Source organism: Triticum aestivum, chromosome 2D, assembly GCF_018294505.1.
Source record: "Triticum aestivum cultivar Chinese Spring chromosome 2D, IWGSC CS RefSeq v2.1, whole genome shotgun sequence".
NCBI classification, from domain to species: Eukaryota; Viridiplantae; Streptophyta; class Magnoliopsida; order Poales; family Poaceae; genus Triticum; species Triticum aestivum.
In genome coordinates, this window is record NC_057799.1 from 42,561,862 (window position 1) to 42,568,295 (window position 6,434).

Here is a 6,434-nt window from a genome sequence, read left to right on the forward strand (position 1 = left end):
TAGGGCGCGGCACCCTTGAGCCCATGGCTTCCAACGTATCCGACCACGTTGAGACAAAGGCTCGGGAGGCACCTCCATGGTGGCATGCAGATCTTTGGCAAGATCATAGATACACAAGATCAGATGAGGACTAGAAGACGAGGACCCTCGGCAAGATCCTTGCCGAGGAAAGCCACAAGACCCCCGGCAAGAATCTTGCCGGGGATGACCACGACGCTGTGGCAAGGCCCTTGCCGGGGCCCCGGCAAGACCCTTGCCGAGGACATGGATGGGGCCACAGCCAGGCCCGCACCTGCCAAGACTCCACCGCCGTTTCCATGCAGCTGCCAGCCCGGCCAGCTGAGCAAGCGCCTGCATGGCGATGAGCGGCTTCCGAGCCAACTCAGCAAGCACCTGCGTGGTGGCATGCAGATCTTCATGAAGACCCTACCACCGCGCCACCTCAGTTGCCTGCCTGCCTACATGGCGCCACATGCATCGCTGGCCTGGGCGCGTGTCGAAGCAAGGCGAGGCGGCGACGGACGGGACGCGCCTCGTTCCCGTCTCCGATAAAGCTAAGGGACACCTAAGCGATGCATTAAATGCGTCTTGTCCTGTAATACGGGCGATAAGCTCGCATTACTGTAGGCCTTTCCACCTCCTGTGTGCCACCGTGGCAGCCCCTTTCAACTATAAAAGGAGGCCCGTGGCGTACTGGAGGGGGATTCGGCTCTTTTGGACTACGCAGCCACTATAGCTAGTTCGAGAGCTCAAGAACTCTCTCAAATTCACAACAAAGCAGGACTAGGGTATTACGCATCCTCGCGGCCCGAACCTGGGTAAACAAACCGTGTTCTGACTCCTAAACCTACTCTTCTCACAACCCCCCCCCCCGCCAACCGTAGTAGGGATTCCTGTGATCCCATAGGTGTCGTTTACCCGACATATAGAGTTGGAGTTGAGGTCGGTGGAGCTCCAGGGGGCCCACGAGGCAGGGGGCGCGCCTAGGGCGAAGGCGCGCCCCCACCCTCGTGGACAGGGTGTGGTCCCCTGGTCTTGATTCTTTCACCAGTATTTTTTATAAATTCCAAAAATATTCTCCGTGAAGTTTCAGGTCATTCTGAGAACTTTTATTTCTGCACAAAAATAACACCATGGAAATTCTGCTAAAAACATCGTCAGTCCGGGTTAGTTCCATTCAAATCATGCAAGTTAGAGTCCAAAACAAAGGCAAAAGTGTTTGGAGAAGTAGATACGGTGGAGACGTATCAGGCGCCCACATATCTGGTAGATGGTGTCCTTAAGATCCTTGTTGTAGACTTCGCCGATGCGTCCCATGGCGATGTGGGCTGCCATGCTCTTTCCTAGACTCCAGGTTGGTGCATCAAAGGAAAACTTTATGGGGTCAGTAACTAGCGTGAATGTCCTTCCTGGAACATGAACTCGAATCCTCCAACGCTCCTCTTCTGGTGAAGTGGCGGTGTAGGTCCCAGTGAAGCTTGGTATTCTGATGTTCAGGTACCTAGGGACTTCCTTCAAGTGTCGTCCAAATGGTGTGTCTTCATCCGATTGAGTAAACTTGTTCCTTGGGTCCGCCATCTATAGAGTGGAAAAGTTGAGAGAGTCAGAAAAGAGTAGAGAAGAATGACCTATGGCTTATATTAATGGTCGCGTCCTACAGTCAGCGTGTGCTCTGATAGCATCTTGTAGCGATCCAAGCTCAAACGGTCAAATCTCTATGTATAAGTGTCATCCCTGGATCGGTAATGCTGACACACACAGTACTTGAAGGATTTATAACATAGTGCAATCACACACTTATTACATCAAATGTCTCAAAAGAGAACTGATTACAATAATATGGCTTAAGGCCATCTAAATAAGATAATTGCGGAAGCATCGAAGGTAAATGAGTCCATCAACTCCAACGACATAGCTGAGTGCACGATAACGACCTAGTGCACCTTACTCTTCATCTAAAAAGTCTGCAACATAATATGTTGCAGCCCGAAATGGGTCAGCACATGGAATATGCTGGCAAAATAACACAGTAGAGCAATGAACAAGATAACAACTACATCTACATGCATATATGGCTGGTGGAGGCTTTATGGTTATTGTTTTTGCGTAAAGCCAATTTTTCCCTACTACAAAGGAATATATTTTATTTTAACTACAAAGTTTGTTGAAAACATTGAGAATGGAAACCCCATCTCAATCCCAAAATGAATAATCAATAACCCAACAAATTAATTAAGAGTGATGAGATCATCATAATAATTCAAGCACCAGATACTCAAGATGTCCATAACCGGGGACACGGCCAACCATGATTAGTTTGTACACTCTGCAGAGGTTTGCGCACTTTTCCCCACAAGACTCGACCTCCTCTGTTGGATTTCTCGCACTTTGTCGGCGTTCTGGGAACGGGGGTCCCCAGACTTGCCTGCCTACGACCCACCGCGTGACTCCACCAGTGGGCCGGTACGGCCTATCTTCGCCAACAAACACTCAAGACCCTTGCGAGGGGCCAAGCCTCGCGAGGCGGACGCCACAAGACCTCCTCAGGGGCGGCCTCACCAGGCAGGCTCGCGAGGAGCAGAGAGATCAAGGCAAGGGGTACCTCGCGAGGTCCCTGTGATGCAAGCCATGACGACCGGCACCAGGCGGGTGCCAGCGGGCGCAGAGTACTCGTTTCCTCTTTGGTGCTAAAGAGGCAAGCGCTGGCAAGGAGTCCCGAGGCATCAGGCAATGGTTTCCATATCGGTGCAACGAGACCAAGGCCAGTAGGACGGCAGGACGGAGGTCACCGTGGAGCCCAAGACGGTGTCACCACCAGAGCCTTTGGCAAGCGAAGACTACTTTTGTCAGGATAGCTTGTACTAGCTGTCCCCCTTCAAACTTGGCCGTTGTGGGATCCCTTCCCGCTCAGAATTTGGGAAGAGGACCCGGGCCTCTATAAATAGGACTAGCCACCACCATAGCAGGGGAGGAGGATTGGGACCGCCCTTGCACTCACCAGCTCACCAAGCACAAGAACACTTCTGCACAGGCGGTTGTTCTTCCCTTGTAACTGTTCATCCTCAGCCCAAGAGGCAATCCACCACACCACACTGGAGTAGTGTATTACACTACATCGATGGCCCGAACAAGTATAAATCTTGTGTCCCTTTGTTCTTTAGGTTTGTCGAGCTAGGACGTGAGATCATGGAGTATGTGAGCTTGGGAGAGGAGAGATCTTCGTGCGCACCCTAGACGTGAGATCATGGAGTATGTGAGCTTGGGAGAGGAGAGATCTTCGTGCGCACCCTAGAGTTCGAACCTTGAGGGTTTTGCCGGAACCCGTGATCCGGCATTTGGCGCGCCAGGTGGGGGTGCGCTGAAGCTTTCCTCTCGTCGATCCGTGCTTCACTGCTCCACCACAATCATGTCGGACACTCGTCGCGCCCGCGCTGAGTGCCTGGCTGCCTTTGCCGCCTGCGTCGCTCAGACGACTCCTGTTGGCGGGCCTCCCCATCGTTCTCCGTCGCCCGCCGCCAACGCCGCCACCGGCCCGGCTGGAAACGAGCAGCAGGCGTCCTTGCTGCACCCCTCGGTGCGGCGGGATGGTCGCACCGCCACTCTGTTGCTGACTCCAGCCGGCTCATCGTCTCATGCTCGTCGCGCTCGCATGGATGAGCAGGCCGCGCTGCTCATGGCACGCGAGCTCCTGCGTTACCGCCCGGTCGACGACCTCTTCAAAGACTGGCTAGACCGCATCGCCGAGCTTGTCAGCGCCGCAGGGGGCTCCCCTGCACCGTCCCTCTCGCTTCCTCACCCCCCGTCGGCTGCGGGCGACGTAGCTCACGGAGCGCCTCCACCACCTCTGCACCAAGACGGTGCCCTAGCACCAAGACACGCGGCCCCGCGGCGCAACCCGCCGCGCCAGGCACCCGCGCGTGAAGAGAGAAGCGGCCAAGAAGTTCCCCAACCGCAAGAGAACGCTCCACCGCTCCCAGCACCGCCACGTCAGGATCGGCTGCCGCGGCGGGGCCATGCGCCACTTGCCGTGGCGGCGCGAGGACAACAAGATCAAGCTCCGCCCCCACGGTGGGCCCTGGTGGCGACAGCAGGCTGCCGCGCGTTCACTCCGGAGCTGCGTAGCTTCGTCTGGCTGGGCAAGTTCAAGCGAGACCTGCCTCCTCGATATGACGGCACCCCCGACCCTGCGGAGTTCTTGCAGCTCTACGAGCTGAGCATCGAGGCGGCCAACGGCGATGAGAAAGTTATGGCGAACTAGTTCCCCATGCCTCTCAAGGACGGTGCACGCTCATGGCTCCTGAACCTGCCTGCAAGATCCATCTCCTCCTGGGGTGAGATGCGCGACCACTTCGTCGCCAACTTCCAGGGCACTCGCGACCGCCCGGCAGCCGCGGGTGACCTGTGCCGCATCAAGCAGCAGCCTGGAGAAACCCTGCAGAAGTACATTCAGCGCTTCAACTGCGCCCGCCTCAAGATCCCCAAGGTGATAGACGAGGCCATCATCTCCGCGTTCTCTGATGGCGTCCACGATGTCAAGATGAAGGAGGAGCTCGCTATCCATGAAGACCTATGCACGGCTTTGGAGTTGTTCAACCTAGCAACCAAGTGCGCGAGAGCCGAGGAAGGGCGCCTCTCCCTCAACGAGCTCCCGGCGGCAGACCCAGAGGACAGGAAAGCCAAGGCCAAGGACATGAAGCAGAAGGGAGTAGCCGTACTCGCAGCAGAGCCAGATACGAAGCGCGGCCGGGACCATCCCGAGCCGTCCAAGAGCAGCCGACCATTCTGCGCCTTCCATAACATGCACAGCCACAACACCAACGACTATCAAGAACTCAGGGCCATTCGAGATGGACGCTTCAGTCGGCGCCCGAGCGCAACGACCGGTGTTACGGCAGAGGAGGAGGACGAGGCGGAGAACGCTGGGACGACCGCGGCCCCCGCAAGGAGTCGCGCGACCGGCCTCGTGAGGATCGTTGGCAGGACCAGCCTCGTGAGGGCGCCTGGCGGGATCAGTGTCGGATCACGGGTTTCGGCAAAACCCTCAAGGTTCGAACACTGGGGTGCGCACGAAGATCTCCCCCTACCGATCTACTTCCTAGCTTTGCTATGATCTCAAGGGCTAACTCAACGAACTCGCAACACAAGGGACACAAGATTTATACTGGTTCAGGCCACCGTTGTGGTGTAATACCCTACTCCAGTGTGGTGGTGGTGGATTGCCTCTTGGGCTATGGATTAATATTTACAAGGGGAAGAACAGCCTCCTGAGGTTGAGGTGTTCTTGGGCTTGGTGAGGTCGTGAGTGCTAGGGTGGTCTCAATGATCGTCCGTCCAATCGATCTCCCCCAGTTTTCCCCCTGTCTACGGTGGTAGCTAGTCCTATTTCTATAGGCCCTAGTCCACTTCCGAAATATTGAGCAGGAAGGGAGCCAACAATGGCCAATTTGAAAGGGGACAACTAGTACAGCTTATCCTGACAAAAGCAGTCTTCGCCTGCAAAAGGCTCTGGTGGTGACGCCGCCTTGGGCTCCATGGTGACCTCCGGCTTGCCGTACCGCTGGTCTTGCTCTCGTTGCACTGATATGGAAACCTTTGCCTGACGCCTCGGTACTCCGCGCCTGCGCTTGCTTGCTTGGCACCAAAGAGGAAACAAGGACACTGTGCGCGTTGGCGCCGCTGGCGCCCGCCTGATCTTGATCGTCATGGCTCATGTCACGAGAACCTCGTGAGGTTTGCCTTGCCTTGATCTCTCCGCCCCTCGCGAGCCAACCTGGTGGGGATGCTCCTGAGGAGGTCTTGTGTCGTCGGCCTCGCGAAGCTTGGCCCCTCGCGAGAGTCTTGGGTACTTGTTGGTGAAGATGGGCCCTACGGGCCCGCTCGCAGAGCCACGCCGTGGGCCGCAGGCAGGCAAGTCTGGGGACCCCCGTCCCCAGAACGCCGACAGTAGCCCCCGGGCCCAAGGCGCGCTCGGGCTTGGCTTCGAGGCGAAGCCAAAGGTCAAGTGTGGAGCGCCGCGGGCCCTAATAGCCCACGGCCTTGGTCGACGCGTGGCGGTTGACTGGACGTGGGCGTCTCCACTTCCCCACGCTTCCTCGCCAAGTGCCCTACTTGACAAAAGGCTGGCGTGGACAGCTCTTGTCTTCACTGCTTCCCTTCGCGTTACTCCAGGTCCGCTTTCTCGCTCCTTGCTCCAATCCTCCCCCTTAGTGACCAATGGCGCCCCGAAAGGTCAAGCTTTCCTCGTCGCTGGCTTGGTACGGAGAAGAGCCTTGCCGCCACACACCTTCTGACGGCGGGGAAAAGAAAAGAGAGGGGGAAGACTGAGCTCCGGGCTGGCTCCGCCGTGCCTGAGCCGGAGGGAAGCACCTTCTTCCCCTTCTTCACGAGCAGCATAGCGGCGGGTTTGGTTCCTCCCTTTTCTGACTTCTTCTATG